Source organism: Entelurus aequoreus, linkage group LG08, assembly GCF_033978785.1.
Source record: "Entelurus aequoreus isolate RoL-2023_Sb linkage group LG08, RoL_Eaeq_v1.1, whole genome shotgun sequence".
Taxonomy (NCBI): domain Eukaryota; kingdom Metazoa; phylum Chordata; class Actinopteri; order Syngnathiformes; family Syngnathidae; genus Entelurus; species Entelurus aequoreus.
Window position 1 is genome coordinate 18,486,840 of NC_084738.1, and position 19,865 is coordinate 18,506,704.

General features: G+C 35.4%; 1 protein-coding gene across 3 annotated transcripts in view; it reads left to right on the top strand.

Annotated features, from left to right (window-relative positions):
- kcnc3b (potassium voltage-gated channel, Shaw-related subfamily, member 3b) overlaps positions 1-19,865 on the top strand; it is a 138,541-nt gene that overhangs the window by 108,920 nt on the left and 9,756 nt on the right. The window contains exon 6 of one of the 3 annotated variants that reach the window (XM_062055822.1): positions 10,383-10,424. The exons of the other annotated variants lie outside the window; for them this stretch is intronic. The gene's annotated coding sequence lies outside the window, so the exon portion shown is untranslated. The remainder of the gene's footprint in view (positions 1-10,382; positions 10,425-19,865) is intronic. 3 annotated transcript variants of the gene reach the window in all.

Sequence of the window (19,865 nt, forward strand, 5' to 3'; positions counted from 1 at the left end):
TTTTTTTTATAATGAAAACCATTCACAACAATACCATAATAATGCAATACAATTTCAAAACCAAACCCCACCCAGCAACATTCAGAATAGCAATAAACAGAGCAATTGAGGAGACACAAACATGACACGGAACAATCTAAAAGTAGTGAGACAAAAATGAATATTATCAACAACAGTATCAATATTAGTAACAATTTCAACATAGCAGTGATTAAAAATCCCTCATTGATATTATCATTAGAAACATTAATAAATAAATAAAATACAAAAAATGAACAATAGTGTCACAGTGGCTTACACTTGCATCGCATCTCATAAACTAAATGTCTAATGATAATGTCAATGAGGGATTTTTAATCACTGCTATGTTGAAATTGTAACTAATATTGATACTGTTGTTGATAATATTCATTTTTGTTTCACTGCTTTTGGTTTGTTCTGTGTCGTGTTTGTGTCTCCTCTCAATTGCTCTGTTTGTTGCAGTTCTGAGTGTTGCTGGGTCGGGTTTGGTTTTGGAATTGCATTGCATTGTTATGGTATTGCTGTGTATTGTTTTGTTGTATTGATTAATTAAAAAAAATAAAAAAAATAAAAAAATAATTTTTTTTATAAATAATAAAATAAAATAAAATCGATTTTTTTCAAATGAGAATGGATTCTGAATCGCACAACGTGAGAATCGCGATTCGAATTCGAATCGATTTTTTCCCACACCCCTACATGTTCTATATGTTATAGTTATTGGAATGACTCTTACCATAATATGTTACGTTAACATACGAGGCACGTTCTCAGTTGGTTATTTATGCCTCATATAACGTACACTTATTCAGCCTGTTGTTCACTATTCTTTATTTATTTTAGATTGCCTTTCAAATGTCTATTCTTGGTGTTGGGTTTTATCAAATAAATTTCCCCCCAAAAATGCGACTTATACTCCAGTGCGACTTGTATATGTTTTTTTCCTTATTAATTATGCATTTTCGGCCGGTGCGACTTATACTCCGGAGCGACTTATACCCCAAAAAATACGGTACACAGTAAACATGTCAGGTGATTTGAAAAACAATATATACAAAAAATGGGGTAGGGGTATATACACTATGTACATGACACTATGCACATGTTGACTCCAAGAGTGTGCAAAACAGAATGAGAAAATATATATACACATATATATAACCACATATAAACCTGTTTATATCTGGTTCCATACAACTTCCATACAACTCCATCTCCATCATATAGCATGCTATTGCAGTGCGGCAGTACCACTTGTATACAAAAAGAATGTCTCACACGCATATACACACACACACGCACACACACACACACACATTCACTCCTCATGAGACGTCCCTGCAGTGTCCTGAAGTGTGCGAACTCTTGAGCTAAGGTTAGGTTGACTATCACCAAAAAAAAACAAAAAAAAACTAACCTCAGCCCAATCCCATAAACTGCATATGGTTTGCTCTCTTTGTGAACTGTGCAAAAAAAAAAAAAAAGTCTCACAATATGCTACACAAACAGCTTTGTGATCTTGTGTGTGTAAGTGGGAAGAAAAGAAAAATGTGCGTACCATGCAACAGCATTAAAAGGCCATTGTTGAATAAGAAGAAAGGGGGGGGGGCTTCACTTTGTTGTCGTCTGACGTGATCTTGTTGTTGTTGTTGTTGTTGTCTCTCCCTTCAGGTTGTGTCATATCACGCGTGTGTATGTGGGCTCTTTCATTCCTACACGTTTTTAATACGCACACACTGTGTCTTTGTCCTCTCGACTGCCGTCTGAGTGTCGTGTTGTCGTGTTGTCGTGTGTGTGTGTGTGTGTGTGTGCGTGTGGCTTACTTTTTCTTTCTCTTTTTAAGACGTTTTGTTACCCACCAAAGTGTGTTTAGCAGTGTGACTCCCCTCTCCTAACGGGTCCCAGCCTTGGTAAATAAAATACAACAATATTTGTGCCTTGATTACAAACTCAATTTATAATTGTGCATGCACTTTTGCACAGGTCACAAATGTTGCCCATGTGTTACAAAAAAAAAAAAACAGTATATGGGCAAAAGTATTGGAACACCTGGCTCTTTGGCCTCCAATAGATTTTTGTTTTTTTAAAAGTTATATTGCCTATACTGGACACTACCTATAAAGTAGAGTTAAAAAAAAAATACACATGAATACGACAACTCTACATAAGAAATTGTTCTTATTCCAAGGAAATGTTTTTTTTAAACTACATTTCAATAATTATTTTTATAAAATATATAGTATACATATAGGATATAAAATAATAAAAACCTATATTATTTTACATTCATTATATTTTTTGTACTAATAGTAATAGTTTAATTTAATACCAAATATAATAATATATAAAGTAAATATGTAATATATTTTGAATTTCAAAAAAGAAATTAAGTTAAACAATACACTTTAAAAAGTGTATTGTAAGGTTAATAGTTGCCTTTTTTAATTTGTATAGGCTCTATATTTTTATTTGAATAAAGTCACCAGTCAACAATGGTAGGGTTTTTCTAAAATGGTCAAATATTTTTGTGAAACTTCTTAAATTAAGGATATACACTTAAATCATAATTCAAAGTAGGCGATGTCCCGATATGATATTGATATCAGTCCAATATCAGCAGAAGTATCGGACAATATCAGCTTGTTTGTAAAATATCCGATATAAGCACTGATACATGCAGTCCTGCAGCATGCTTACTTGTGCAAATCTGGACAGCCAGTTAGCATTTTAATGTCTTCCAATAAGTACATACCCAAAACCAGTAAAGTTGGATTGTTGTGTAAATCGTAAATAAAAACAGAATACAATGATTTGCTAATCCTTTTCAACTTATATTCAATTGAATAGACTGCAAAGACAAGATACTTAACGTTCAAACTGGTTCAACGTGTTGCTGCCCCTGAATTCTAAGTAAATGATTATTTTCAAAAATAAATTAAGTTTCTCAGTTCGAACATTAAATATCTTGTCTTTGCAGTCTATTCAATTGAATATAAGTTGAAAAGGATTTATAAATGATAATGATAAATGGGTTATACTTGTATAGCGCTTTTCTACCTTCAAAGCGCTATGACAGTATTTCCACATTCACCCATTCACACACACATTCACACACTGATGGCGGGAGCTGCCATGCAAGGCGCTAACCAGCAGCCATCAGGAGCAAGGGTGAAGTGTCTTGCCCAAGGACACAACGGACGTGACTAGGATGGTAGAAGGTGGAGATTGAACCCCAGTAACCAGCACCCCTCCGATTGCTGGCACGGCCACTCTACCAACTTCGCCACGCCGTCCCCAGATGCAAATCATTGTATTCTGTTTTTATTTACCATTTACACAACGTGCCAACTTCACTGGTTTTGGGTTTTATACCAAAAAGGTATTTCTATGAAGTCATTTACAAAAGGTAAACATGGTTGGCTCGCAGCTACACAACAGCTAAGCACACAATACCACACAAACTAGACATACATAATGCGTGCCCTAATTGAACAATATTGCAGTCTGAAACATCACATTTGTCAATATAAAGAGGTATCAAATAATTACAGTTGCATTATTACTTATCAGATTCAAACCTTCCAAGGTAGAAGCTTATTAGAACGTATCCAGTAATAAACGTGTCTGCATCATTCAACCTACTGCGTCATGATCTTAATTGAACAAATTAACACTCCACTTTAAAAGCATTGGTGTTTTTCTTCCATACCAAACATTGTTATTTGAGTAATTTCACTAGATTAAACCTTTTCTAACATTCCACACTACAAAATGGTAAAAGTATGTCTGATTCCTATCGTATCATATGTTAGATTTATATTAATATCGGCCAGTACTCAAGGTATCGTATCGGAAGTGCAAAACCACTAATTGGAAATGTTATTGTCTAAGTAATTTTTGACTAACAGTGTTTGTATGTGGTCATATATGCTAAATCAGGGGTCACCAACCTTTTTGAAACCAAGGGCTACTTCTTGGGTACTGATTAATGCGAAGGCCTACCAGGTTGATACACACTTAAATAAATTGCCAGAAATAGCCAATTTGCTCAATTTACCTTTAACTGTATGTTATTATTAATAATTAATGATATTTATCTTTGTGGAAACACTGATCATCTTAATGATTTCTCACAATAAATATATATAGAAACAGATAAATATCAATATGCAACACTTTATTTTTATATTTTCTCTAAGTGCACATTTTTCAAATTGAACATTTTCAAATGATCACTTCTAAGACAGTCTTGTGAAATCACAATATCCCATTTTAACTAGCTAGCCACTAACATTTTTTAACAAATCATGAATTACTTTGCACCATGTTTGTACAAATAATAACTCATGTAAAATACAAAAGTCAACTCTCACATTTGTAAATAAATCATGTCACACTTTGAACTGGACACCAAATCTGTTATCTGTTTCTTTGTCAGTTAGTGAAGACCAAGTCTTTTAAATATTTTCTTGGATTTTCAAATTCTATTTGAGTTTTGTCTCTCTTAGAATTAAACATGTCGAGCAAAGCGAGACCAGCTTGCTAGTAAATAAATACAATTTAAAAAATAGAGGCAGCTCACTGGTAAGTGCTGCTATTTGAGCTATTTTTTAGAACAGACCAGCGGGCTACTCATCTGGTCCTTACGGGCTACCTGGTGCCCGTGGGCACCGTGTTGGTGACCCCTGTGCTAAATCAACAGTAATGGTGGCACTAAGACGTTTTAATTGTCTATAAAAGGTGTGTCCAAAAACTTTTGTTCACAAAATGTTTGCCCATTCATTCTATTCATGTGTGACTTTGAAGGTAGTGTTGTTCAAAGCTGCAAAATGTCCCAAGGCTCAAGGTCCGTGGGGTGAGGGGAGACATGATGGTCAAAGGGGACAGTAGCTCTGGAAACACAACACGCTGACGACAAGCTTAAAGTCGCTCAATGCAACACCGCAGCACGGTGCTTTATGACCTTATTTTTGCTCTCCAAAAAGATGCAGTGTTGTTGGCGTGTAACGCTTCGGAAATACTGTTCCTTAGACCCAGTGTGACGAAGCTTCCAGTGCACAGTGTAGCCCCTTAAAAAGCTTCTTTGCTCCCTGTACTGCTGAGCAGAAAATACACCAAAAAAACCCAAATAGAAGCTGGGCGCTGCACTTGGTAACTGAAAGACTTTGCACATCCTGCACCAAAATAGAAACAAAGGCAGGTAATGTCGGGAAAAAAAAGGTACAAGGTAAGCAGAGATTGCTACACTAGAGTATAAATAATACTTTTGTACAAATAAGCACAAACAAATCCCTCTTTAAAGCAAATCAGGATTTGTAACTAAGGGACAGCAAACACGTCCCTGCATAATATATTTAAATAATTCAACGTGAGCACTCCTGTTTTTAAAGAGGGATTCCAAGTTACCCTTGTGTGCTGCAGGTCTGATTTCTTTTGTAGATAAACGCTTTTTAAGGTGTCTTTGCGCAACTTCTTTTTTGTTGTTGAAAAAGCTTTAAATGTTTCTCCAAGTTTGATTGTGGGCCATCTGGCTTCATGTGCTCTAAATGCAATGTATGCATGGCTGATGTGCAGCAGGCGAAATGGCCCCTAATTAATGTACATGATCTTTGATTGCTGTACTGGAGACCTTCTTCTACAAGGACCTCCATCGGTGTCTTTCTTTCTCTTTGTGTTGTCTTATTTGTGTACAACCTGTGTGTCATTGTATTATTTTCTTGTTTTGTTCCGTGTGATTATTTACAGTGTTTCTTGTATGTACAGTATATGTTTTATTAAGTTTTGTTTGTTGTATAGTTTATAAAAAAACAACTATTTTATATGTATTAGATAATTGTACTTTTTTTTTTTTTTTAAATAGTTCCTCTTCTGATTAGAGTTTAAACATCACTTAACATCTATCATTAAATAACATAACAATTGTGGGGGAAAAAACCCATCATAAAATGATTTTTTGAAACAATTTTTAGTACACAGACCACTTCGATATGTTCTACACCCCAGTTTACATTTAATATAGATTTGTTTTCTTTAAGACCAGCGTTTTTATTGGCAAGTGCAACATGCATTATGTTTAATTATTTATTATAGCCAGTTTTGATAGACTCCAACCAACTACAGTATTTTTTTTAGTTCAAACACTTGTCTCCATTATCATATCACCTCATCACAATTTTCTGCAAATATTACTCCTTCTGAGACAGACTTCTTTAGAGTAATTGGAAAAAAAATTAAATTTTTTTTACACCTTATAAATATATCCACTGACTAGCAGGGGTGTCCAAAGTGCGACCCGGGGGCCATTTGCGGCCTGCAGCTAATTTTTAAATGGCCCGTGGCACTTATTAAAAATAATAATGATAATTTAAAAAAATGAAACAAAAGAGAAAACAGGTGAAATGTATCGAGAAAATGTTGCAATGGTGACACTAATAACACATAGCTGTCTTGTAGGTTGTTTTTTTTTCTTCTTCAAAACTGTTATTTAAAAAAAAACTAAAAAACTAACTTATAATTGACAAATAGATCTGAAGTGGATCTAGAGATTTAAGCTGTCATTGCTCAAAAATAATAATCAACTGAAATTAACATTTGTTTATATTCAAGGCTCCAATTACTTCATATCAAATATTCCACTTTGAATCTTTTTGGGTGGGAAATATTGCATATGTTATGTTTTTCTTACTTTAAAAAAGTGGGTTTTGACAAAAAGTGCACGTAAACGAATGGATCTGAAGTAGATCATAGACATTTAAGCATTGAAAGTAAAATAAAAATAATATGAATTATTTTTAACACTTTAATGATTGAGACACTTTAAGGTCCCCTGGACCTTCAATGTTCACCAAGATTAAGGGGAGCTCTAAATTGAAAAATATCAAGATGGCCCCGCTTGCTTTAATTTCTCAGTGTACGGCCCTCAGTGGAAAAAGTTTGGACACCCAATGGGCTAAAGTCCCCCACCCCCATGAATAATTCCGATTTTTACTCTAAACGCCATAATTAATATTGGATTTTGACTTCAGTTTTACACATGAAGAAACAATGACAGGCATACAGTATGCAATATTGTACACAGACAGCGCCCTCAGCTGGATTCATAGTTGCATCAACTGTTCCCCCTGCACTGTCAAATCACTTTCTTAAAAAAAATAAAATAAATAAATAAATATATATATATATATATATATATATATATATATATATATATATATATATATATATATATATATATATATATATATATATATATATATATATATTAAATAAAATAAATAAATAATAAATAATAATAATTTAAAAATAAAATAAAATATATATATATATATATATATATATATATATATATATATATATATATATATATATATATATATATATATATATATATATATATATATATATATACAATTTAAAGCAGACAAAAATAAATCTGTAACTATGCCAGGGAGTGAATATTGGACTGTAAATTGACAGGGATCTACTGTACTATAATATACTGAACTATTATATTTACACTTTTGAGAACTTTACTCAAATTCAAAGCATAGTAGAAATGTACTGCAAATATTTTGAGGGTCTAACATTTTTGAATGTCCAATTAAGTCAGTGAGTGCCTTATAAGGGTTGAAGTAAAACAACATGTGTATTTAATAACATCTGTTCCTGAGTACTGCATTTGAATTAATCACTGCCACACAGGAATGTGTTAATACTAATAAAGTTTCTACAAGCGTCCTGAACACTAATTAGCACAGCCACTGGCGCTAACGCAACATGACAGGTCGCCATGGCAACCATCGTGATGCAATTTTCCAAGCCATCAACATTTTCGTTTGCATGAAAAGCCCAAACGCAACCTTTTCTTACTGAGTGCAACATATCCAGCCAGCGCACGCCTGTAAGACAACGACTGATATGACCTTTATGACCGTGACATGCCGTGTCAGCGCGGTATTGAGTTGCCACATGAGGTGTGCCTAATAAAGTGGTCACATTTCCTACTCCCGCTTCAGGTCTGCTGTGGCTTGCCAGTGGACGGCGGTGGCCACGAGCAGATCAGTTCATCTAATTGTGGGTAATAGGAGTCGCAGCATCTTTACCAGCCCATTGATCCCATGTTGCAACGGTGCAGCTTGTGGCCGTCCCTGCAATAGACTTCACCAGCAGGCGCATATTTCCACTGCTAAAAAGGACTTTACAGGAAATAGACTTCCGGATGCATGCCTCTAAGACGGGCGTGTCAAACTCGCTTTCATTGAGGGCCACATCGCAGTTATGGTTGCCCTCAGAGGGCCGCTTTTAACAGTGAATAATAAACAGTATGAATATAAATGTGTATATATAAAACATGTGTATAATTGTCTATGTAGTTAATTATGTCTTTTTTAATGTACCCAGTACAAAAATAAATCTTTAGGCTGTACTGTTAAAAACGGTCATCTCAGTCACCATAATTTTACCGTAATATTTTACAGCATATAAAATAAATAAATAAATGGAATTAAATTAAATGGAATGGAAAAAAACGTACCACTAGTTTTTTATACTGTAAAATCTACGGTATAGTGTATTATTACTCTAGGTAACACTTTAGTATGGGGAACATATTCACCATTAATTAGTTGCTTATTAACATGCAAATTAGAAACATATTGGCTCTTAATTAGTCATGATTAATTCCTTATTAATGCCTTATTACATCGACGTCCCACTGGGGTGACTTTTTCCTTGCCCGTATGTGGGCTCTGTACCGAGGATGTCGTTGTGGCTTGTGCAGCCCTTTGAGACACTTGTGATTTAGGGCTATATAAATAAACATTGATTGATTGATTAATATTATGCATGGCCTTATTATACAACATTAACTAAGAGTCTTCCCTCAATAACCTCAGAATTATTGCTTATTAGTAACCCTAACCCTCTGGTGTCCAAATAACTCTAAATTAAGTATTTGTTACTTAGAATATGTTCCCCATACTAAAGTGTTACCTTACTCTATATTGAATAACAATATGAAAGTGGATGTAATGTAAAAAATGTTACTGTAAAATTTTTGCATGAACAATTTGTTGGATTGAAATCATAAGTCAAGCAGATATTTAAGTATTTTTCTTTTTTTGAACAAAAACATTGTTTTGAAATGCATGATGATATAATATTTTGTTTTATTATTAGAGATGGTTAAAGTGTAAACATATGTAATTACACATAGTACATTTATTTTTGTAATACATTTATTTAGAAAAGTTAAGGTACTTTATTAACACATATTATTTCGGGGGCCACACACATTGATATGGCAGGCCAGATATGGCCCCCGGGCCTTGAGTTTGACCCCTGTCCTCTAAGTTTGCACACCTTTCATCAAACAGTGACCTCTGCTCCGGTAGACACCACACCTTTATTCATTGCCAGTCTATGGTTCACTGTGAAGAAACAAACGCCTTACTTCCAATGTACATCTGCAGGTACACGCGGATACTTTTATCATAACGTTACAAAACAAAAATGGTGTTGTTGATTGTCAATCAGCCTTTCTGACCCATTTGTACAAATACATTTCAATATTAAGTATGCCATATGATTAACAAATATTAATACTTTGTAGAAAAACATAACAAATACATGATAATATTGCATTTCATTATCAAAATACAATTGTCCAAAAATCCCACTCCTCGAATAAACCTTATCCTCTCCAGTCAAATGAATACACACCCTTGGACACTTTAATTAAGTAGATGTATTGATTATTAATTAGAAGTAAAAGAAAGTACCCTGCAATTAATTAAATAATATTGGTTAAAAAAATTATGTGTTCCTCTGATAAACAGTTTACTTTCAATAAGCCTGATCCACTACATTTGATGAAATCGACCCTCCGAGACACGAGGCAAAAACATGTTACACAACATATTCTTATATATAGTAGGTTTTGCCAGGACTGGTACCATAAATAAACATCTCTTAAAGAGATAAATAACATTTTAAACATCTTACCTTTGATAAACGCCAAATACTCTGCATTTAGTTAAACAAACACATCCGGCCAGGATTCATTCCTATTCATTTATTAACTGATCATCTATTTGGGGAAATAGATGATGGATGATTAAATGTCTTACCTTTAATAACAGCCTGATACTCCTTGCAGTTGTTGACTTAAACACCCCGGTTCACTATTTGAGGAATTCTACGATAGTGTCATTCAAAATCATTTAGTTTATTTTGCTTTAATAAGAGTCTGGTCAGATTATTTGCAGTTATTTCATCCCTTATTTTCCTCCTGAAGCCTCCATTTCCCCGTAAGCTTCCATAAGCTTCTGTGACTAACGTTCATTCTTCCATCCCATCTCCAGGCCACCACTGCAGTGCAAGTGTATCTTAAAGTCTGACTGTAGGTAGGTACTGTCCATGAGTACTGTATGTACGCACATCCCTGCATTGTGCGGAGCAAAGTGTGACTATTACGTGAACCGGCACCAACGCCATGTTGGCGTTTGTTGGAAAAAGGCTTATTACCGCGGCGATGAGACGACTGCAGTGGCTTTTATGTTCATTTAAGGAAACTTTTTTTGATGTTTCTGATAAACATAAAAACTCATAAACGGACTACCTTTTTGTTCCATAAGATGTATTTTTAAGGCTGTCAAATTTAATGCGTTAACACATAGGATTGATCACAAAAAATATTGCATTAACCATGTATAAATGCAGATTATTGCGCCTTTAAGCAGTAAATGGTTGCCTAGATACGCGAAAAAGAATTAATGGCAGCAATACATGCAAGTTAGGTTCCGTTGGGGTGTATTTTGAAGCGAAATTTGCCATAAATCGGTCGCAGTGCAAGTTCAAAATAACATTTAAAAGCAAATCACATTTTTGAGGCAGCCTCTAGTCAAGTGAATTATATTTATATAGCGCTTTTCTTTAGTGACTCAAAGCGCTTTACATTGTGAAACCCATTATCTACATCTTTAAAGAAGGACTGCACTTTTTTGGAATTTTGCCTATCGTTATCATTATGAAAGACAAAACGACAGATGGATTTTTTTTTTAATGCATTCTAACGTGTAAATAAACATAAATTAAAGTCCGCTTACAGCGAAGCCAATGGGAGGTCCTCTATTCCGCCCATAAATTCCAAGAAATACCATTCAAAAACCGCCAACAATAATCCATTTACATTTTGGGACTTGAATATTAACCAAGTATTAGGGATATTGTTATTATAAGCGCTAACGCAGACAAAGTTTTGAATTAGGTGTTTCCTCGTTTCCTTGCTCCCTGTTAGATCATAAATCATGCCTCTCACCTGGATAGAAGAAGGCTGTGGATGTAATCCGACAAGTTGGTACACTTTGACAGCCAATTTAAACCCGGAAATGGCGAAAACGACGCAAACAGATGTTTGGATCCACCCCCTTTTTCTTCGTGAGGATTATTAGTCATTCTTCATCTCAGTAGGAATATATCAACATCCTAGCAGTCAGCATCCCAACGACAGCAGATCTTGTACAGTAAGTGATGCTTTATTATGTTTGTTGGCTCTCACAAAGTCTGCAGTGAGTAATAAGTGATGTTGTTAAAAAAAATTAAAAAAGCAAACGTCGCATTTATTTAATATTTACTTATTTAAAAAAAAAAATTCATCCATTGTCATGTCTTTCATACTTACTTACTTACTTAGGCCTTAGTATTCCCTGAGGAACATAGGCCGCCGACGAAAGCCTTCCATCCATTCCTGTCTTGTGCCCTTCGGTCGAGTTGTTGCCATGACAGAATGTCTTTCATAACGATAGGCAAAATTCTCCCAAAAAGTGCAGTTCCCCTTTAAGTTACATATCAATCTGTGTAAGCGGCACTTGGAGCAGGTGGGTTAAAAGTGTCTTTCCTAAAGACACAACGGCAATGACGAGGGTGGCTGAAGCAGGGATCAAACCTGGAACCCTCAAGTTGCTGGCACGGCCGCTCTACCAAGTGAGCCCCGCTAAAGTGCTACTAGTATACTGACAACAAACAACACTGGCAATGTTGTCAACAAAAAGCACTACAGATTAATGAAGCAATGCTTTTGTAGCAATTGTGGTTAATCGTGATTAATCCAAAAATGTTACCGAAAAAAAGTATGGTTTGACACCGACAGCACTAATATTCATTTATGTGTATGTATGACACACATATTCATTCTTCACTTATTTCATCTTTTATTTTTGACTCATCATTGAATCACACTTGACAAGTGTTTAAAATTCTACATTATACACAAACATGTAGAGAAATAAAAGTATTGGTAGCATCTTAGTATGGGGAACATATTCTGGGGAACATATTCTATGTAACAAATACTTATTTTAGAGTTATTTGGACACTAGGGGAACAAATAAGGGTTAGGGTTAGGTAACTAATAAGCAATAATTCTGAGGTTATTGAGGGAAGACTCTTAATTAATGGCTTACTGCTTGTATAATAAGGCCATGCAGAACAAGACAATGATAAGTACTTAATACTGACTAATTAAGAGCCAATATGTTACTAATTTGCATGTTAATAAGCAACTAATTAATGGTAAATATGTTCCCCATACTAAAGTATTACCATAAGGCATTAATAAGTACTTAATAATGACTCATTAAGAGCCAATATGATACTAATTTGCATGTTATTAAGCAACTAATTAATGGTAATAATGTTCCCCATACTAAAGTGTTACCATAAGGCATTAATAAGTACTTAATAATGACTAATTAAGAGCCAATATGTTACTAATTTGCATGTTAATAAGCAACTAGTTAATGGTGAATATGTTCCCCATACTAAAGTGTTACCATAGGGCATTAATAAATATAATGACTAATTAAGAGCCAATATGTTACTAATTTGCATGTTAATAAGCAACTAATTAATGGTAAATATGTTCCCCATACTAAAGTGTTAGCAAAGTATTTGTGAATACCCGTGACTCGGGTATTTCACACTGCTATGGAGTGGCACACAGCGCAGCCACTTTTAATTAAATGTAATATTTTTGTTTGAAAATTGGTAGACGAACTTGGACCTTTATAGCCTTTTTTTTTTTTCAGTTTATTTAGCAGACGACCAGTTTAGCTGATTGCTGTGTTGCACCCTCCTCTTACTTCTCGTTAGTGCAATGCGCTCCAGAAATCTTCCTAAACCCATTTTTATAATTTTTGGTGTTGGTTTTTTAGAATTGCTGAGCGCCATGAAGGCCTCATCAATATTTCACTGAGGTGCTATTGGGCTAATGCGCCCGAGCGTGTCAGAGTTAAACAAGAAACGAGGAGAAGAAGAAAGGGCTTTTATTTGTCGTTGGGTCAAGCGAAGCGTCATTGAAGGGCTGGCGCTGCTTTATGTTGGACATAAAATACACAGTAACACTTCTTCTGTTCTCAAATGCTGATTTTTATATTAAACTGGAGAACAGCAGCGTGCATTAAAGGCTTACACCTAATACCCATCACCAAGCCATTGATAGCTCAGATTGAGCGCCGCCTCCCCCCAGTGACGTTCTTCACTTCACCTGACTCACTGCAGTCTGTCGGAACTTCACGTTTGCATGCCGTCTCACGCACTGAATCCACAGTGGGAAAAGACACGACCGCCACACGGCTCTACGCAGGGGCAAGAGGGGGCACAGCGCCCTCAAATAAATGTCTTTAAGTGTTTGAAGTAGGGTTGTACGGTATACCGATGTTAGTATAGTACCGCGATACTAATGAATCATGTTCGGTATTATACCGCCGTCGTCGTCACGTCGTGTCGTTGCTGGTTTTACAAGCAGAGGAGCATGTTCGGCAGCGCACAATCACAGAGTACTTACAAGCAGACACGCTGTGTAGACAGAAAAGGGAGAACGGACGCATCTTGGCTTAAAAACTGACGATAAAGGTGAAGTTATAACACTGAAACGCCCTCAGGAAGAGGTGCTTTAAGACATGGCGAGCTAGCTCGCGGCTAACGTCTATCCACAGTCAGCAGTGTTTTAGCTACTTCTAAATCACTAATCCTGGCCTCCATGGCAACAAATAAAGTAAGTTTCTTACAAGTATCATCCCTGCAGGACGAGGAATAGCTAAACATGCTTCACTACACACCGTAGCTCACCGGCTTCACAATGTAAACAAACGCCATTGGTGGATCTACACCTGACATCCACTGTAATCATACCGAGTACAATAGCGTATCTAGTCGATACTACTATGATTACTTCGATATTTTTTGTCATCACATCTTCTTTCGTTTAAAAAAAAATTCATATTATGTTTATAAACTCAGGAAATATGTCCCTGGCATACTTGCAAACCCTCCCGTTTTTAGCGGGAGAATCCCGATATTCAGCGCCTCTCCCGACAACCTCCCGACAGAGATTTTCTCCCTACAAACTCCCGGTATTCAGCCGGAGCTTGAGGCCACGCCCCAAAAAAAAAAAGTCTGCCGCAGCTGCGATTGGACCTGACCAGCCTCCGGGTACAAGTACTGGAGTACCAATTGCTTGCCAGGGAAGATCTTCCCCAGGAAGCAAGGATTGACCGGTTTTGGGCCATGCTAGGGAGAGATGGAAGATTCCACACTCTCGTGCATTTGATGAAAGCACTTTTGTGCGTGCCACACAGCAATGCATCATCAGAGAGGGTGTTCAGCATGGTTAGAAAAATAGTGACAGAGACTAGAAAGAGGATGGACAATTCAACCCTTAACAAAGCATTGTACTTTCAAGTACAACAATGAGTAGATGAGTGTTGTGTGTGTGTGTGTATATATGTGTAAATAAATGAACACTAAAATTCAAGTATTTATTTTATTTATATAATAAAATCAATATATATATATATATATATATATATATATATATATATATATATATATATATATATATATATATATATATATATATATATATATATATATATATATATATATATATATATATATGTAACGGTGTAGAAACAGACGTTCATTATGCTTGATTAAATTATGAATGAAGTGTTGCAACAGCGCCTGTTGCTGGCGAGAAGTGGTATGTACTTTACCTGCGGGAAGTGCTCAGAACTGTGACGCCTTCCAATTGATAATCCCGTGACCCAAGTGGACTCACAGTCTCACAATTTGCACTGTTTTGCAGGACACTGTAATAAAAGAAATTCATAATCCACCTGGTGCCACTGATATGTTGAAGCGACAGCAGTGTGGAGCTGCATTTTGCCACATACAGTTGTGGACCGTCACACACACATATATATATATATATATATATATATATATATAGCTAGAATTCACTAAAAGTCAAGTATTTATATATATATATATATATACATATATATATATATATATATATATATATATATATATATATATATATATATATATATATATATATATATATATATATATATATATATATATATATATATATATATATATATATATATGAAATACTTGAGTTGGTGTGAGTTGGTGAATTCTAGCTGTAAATATACTCTCCTCTTAACCACGCCCCTAACCACGCCCCCCCCCCCCCCCCCTGTGGTGATTCCCCGTATAGTACACGCAAAGTCCACATTTAAATAAGGCGGTCCGCACCACTTCTCAATTGCACACGCAGTCTTAGTAAATCACACGCTACATGCCCACAAATACTACACACTATTTCATGGATTGCACACGCTGTTTAGCGCAGGGTATTTGGATCTTAGTGAATCAGGCCCATATTGTGGCTAACAACCAAATTCTGCAAAGAAGGCAATGTTACTACTGTGTTAGCACAGAAAAAAAGTGATGGAGCATCGTGTACACGTGATGCCCCCTTCACACTTCTGACTGCCCCCTCATATATACCTGCCTAGAACCACCCCCCAAAAATACATGTTGACAGTAATTTACCTCAAGTTAGTGTCTTTTCCCACTGCAAAAACAAATCTCTGTTGCAATTTGTCCAGAAAATAAAGAAGGCTTTTTTTCAAGGGCGGAATTTGTTACATGTTGACCATTTGAAGTTTTAAAACTTTTTAATCTTATTTTTGTCTTTTGTAATCTGAGGCCGCATGCACGTGGGTATTTTTTTAATCGAGGCCATTTTAGTCAGTCAGAAGCCGAAAGAATGTAATTCCAGAAAAAAAACGACACATGACCTAAGATTGAATATAAGACTAAACGTGAAATTACCTTCAAATAATTGTTTAGTTCAGTTCAGTTCAGTTGCAGTTTATTTTGAACATGCATACGATACAATGTAATGCATCACATATTTCATTTCATTACAGCACGTCCGAAAAGGGGTAGGAAGAAACTGAGCTTATTTATTCTTACCCCTTTTCATACCATAGCAATTTTATCCCGTTTCCTTGTTCTCTGTAACAGAACAGTGGATAAATAAATAATACATACCGTATTTCCTTGAATTGGCGCAGGGAATATAGTATTCGCACGTCTAGAATTACTGCCGGGTCAAACTTGTTTCTCAAAAATAATTAACGCATGCTTGGCCTTATCGCCGGTTTATTATTGAAGCTGGATCAAATTCGTTTCGCAAAATATTAATTTTATTATCGCATGTCTATAATTTTCGCCGGGTCAAACTCCTTTCGCAAAATATTTAGCATATGGCTAGAACTTCCACCGGGTCAAATTCGTTACGTCACGAGTGACGCATCTGTCCTCTTTCAAAATGGAGGAAGCTGCTTTCAGTAGTTTGCAATCGCACAAAGGAAAAAAGATAAAGAGCTTTTCAGTAGGATTTAAGGTCCAAGCTATTGAATACCGGTACAGTATGCTAAAGAGAACAGTAAGCAGCTATGTTTTATTAATATACCGTAGCTGCGTGTGTGAAATACTGTATAAGTCATTAAATGACTCCCGCCTCCTGGTGGTAGAGGGCGCTGCCGCGCTAGTGATCCTTCTTGCGACTTCCGGTACTGCAGAAGAAGTGAACACACGCAGCAAGAGATTTTTTTTTTTCCTCTGCCTGAACTTTTAACATGGAGGATTACATACCGGTATCTAAAATAAAACAGTTTTCTAAACTGGACTTTCAATCGAAGCAGGAGGTAATAATTAAAGGAATATCTCCATCGAAACAGAGACTTTTAAAACTGAAGAAAGAAAATAAGGAAGACTTCTATAAACAAGTTATCGATGCTTTTGGTCAGAAGGAGCTGCAAATGGACTCCATTTATAAGTACAGGTAAGACCATAATAACGTTTTTTTTAATTAAATGTGCTTTTCATGATGGTATGCTTACATCACACTCAAAGCGCACGCCTAAATTTTATGGATTCCTTTTGGTAAACGCCGGAGTGAGAAGAGGTTTTAAAATAATTACCGCATGCACGGCCATCCCGCCGGTTTCCGGTAAACGCAGGTGTGACAGGAGGTTTTAAATTAATTAACGCCCCTGCGGCTATTCAAGGAAATACGGTAAATAAAATACCATAGTAAGTAAACACATTTTAAATACATAAATAATCTTTATCTTAAAAAAAAAAGAAGAAAAAAAAAAGGATAATATATAAAATATGAGTATATCTTTCAATTAAAACATTAAAATAAGTGCCTGAACTTAAATAATTTCCCCAATTCTCTTCATGGTAAAGGTGAACTATCTCAATGCACTGGACCACAACACATTTGTACAATTAAATGCCTCACCTCTATTAAACATCTTACTGGTGGCATAAACTTTTTCAAATAAATGCCATTAGCCATGATTTGATGGAATGTCAACCCTCTTGTTTTCCTAGAGAAACTACTGGATTTTGCATTTCTTTCCCGTCACCCTCCTGTTTAGTTTCCTGTAAATTTACTGGGTTTTACTTTTGACCTGCTGCAACCCCCCCAAAAATGTATATAATAAACTAAAACTGCCAGGGCAGTTTTTTAAGTAATCGTCCTTATTCTTCCTATTGTCTGGAAAATGTGCTTTATTTTCGAAGTGCCTACCATATAAGCACACACTCTGATGTCTTATAATAGAAACTCTGAAAACAACAACTAAATACTATCTTTAAATACTGATATTTGTTTAAAAAACAAAGTCTGCAATTAGGGGTTTGTAGGGACAAAAAGTAATAATAATTTAAAAAAATACTTCATGCTCATGTCCTCATGGATTTATTCACCTCAAAACTTCACATGGTCAACTGGTGTTGTGTGATTATGTTCGACTGTCCGTTGTGTAAAACACCTGTACATAACGCCACATGCGATACAATAATGGGTGCTTTATTCAATGGGATTGTTAGTTGTGTTGTAATTATCAAAATTGTATGTTTTTTCTGTTTTGGAAAGGAAAAAAACAAACAAAGATATATCATAACTCGCATTTTCTTGTTTTGTCTTGTCTGTCCTGTCTGTGTGTGTGTCCGTCTGTCCTTTGTATGTCTCTATAATTTCATGACATTTTGAATTAACTGCCTTTTTTTTTTTTTTGCTGACATGCTTCTATTTTGTTAATTTTTTTTCCATGTTAAAAATACTGTGTAACCTTTAAACTGAATGACTCAAATGTATTTTTGTTGGCATTTGACCAAAAAAACAATGCTTTTTAAAACCAATGTGGTAATGTAGCGACGGGCTACGATAAATCTCGCAGTCTGACGAACGTAACGGGAATAGCGGGCTCGTCTCTGCGGCTAGCGCCAATCACTAGCCCACCTTTCGAAACCTACGAGACGCCGGGCCCCCTGCGCCGCTGTCGCTCACCAATTCCTTCCATTTTGTAACGGGGAGGCTGCACAAAAGGGGATGTTACAAGATAGTCGAACCAACGACACAGCAGAAGTCTCCGAACAGATTAAGCAGCGCGCAAAACTGATAGCAATAAGATCACGTGGACTTGAATGTCGACAGAATGAGCTCTTGTCTTGTGAATCTAATGGTTTATAATGCATGTGTCAGGTTAGCTGATGGAGTCTAATTAGGGAAAAAAAAAAGCTTTAAGATAAGTTATTTTGAATGAATAGACTACATGAAATTGTATCACAGCTTCACATTTACTGTTTTGTATGTGTTATGGACCATGACGGGGGAAAAAAAGGCTTCAGTTCATTTAGCAAAGACAAAAAAAACACGTATAGTAAACTGATCAATAAGTTTCTACATTCCGACATTTGTGAATATTGTTAGTGAATATACTGTGTTTAAGCCTGCAGCATTTTATTTGTTCCAAAAACAGTGGAGCCAAACTAGAACCCATGCTAATTAAACACAGACATTTAATTTATTCTTAAAAGTCCAATCAATTTTACATTTTATAATGACAATTTTTTTTTGTAATCGTTTTTTTATTTTATTTTTGCATGGAATTTAATGTAACTATCTTGTTAAATAACTCCGACTGATTTAAAAAACAATATTTTTTCTGTATTTAATTTGAAGACCGTACACATTAGGGGTGATGACACCACAAACATTTTACACAATAATTCATATGCAAAAAAAATGTTGTGATTGTATTACATAATGTTAAGGGCGCAGATAAAGGGACCTTAATGAATCATTTACATATGCAAAATGTTCTTTTATCCTGAAAAACAAGCAGCGGGCACACATTTTGTAAATATTTTGTGCAACCTTTAAAAAAAAAAAAAAATGCACAGACGTACGAATGAGTCCAAAAGTATTCAAATGAGCAATTAGTCTTGTCTTTGTACATTTTAAAAGCATTTTATTTTAAAGTGTATTTTATTGGGCAGGCTGACTTTTACGTAACACTAAACGAGTCAGGTATTAGATCAGGGGTGTCAAACTTTTTATCCGGCCCGCGGGATGAGTTTGCTAAGTATAAAAATGAGCCGAAATTTTTTACTGAAAGAAATTGCTGTTC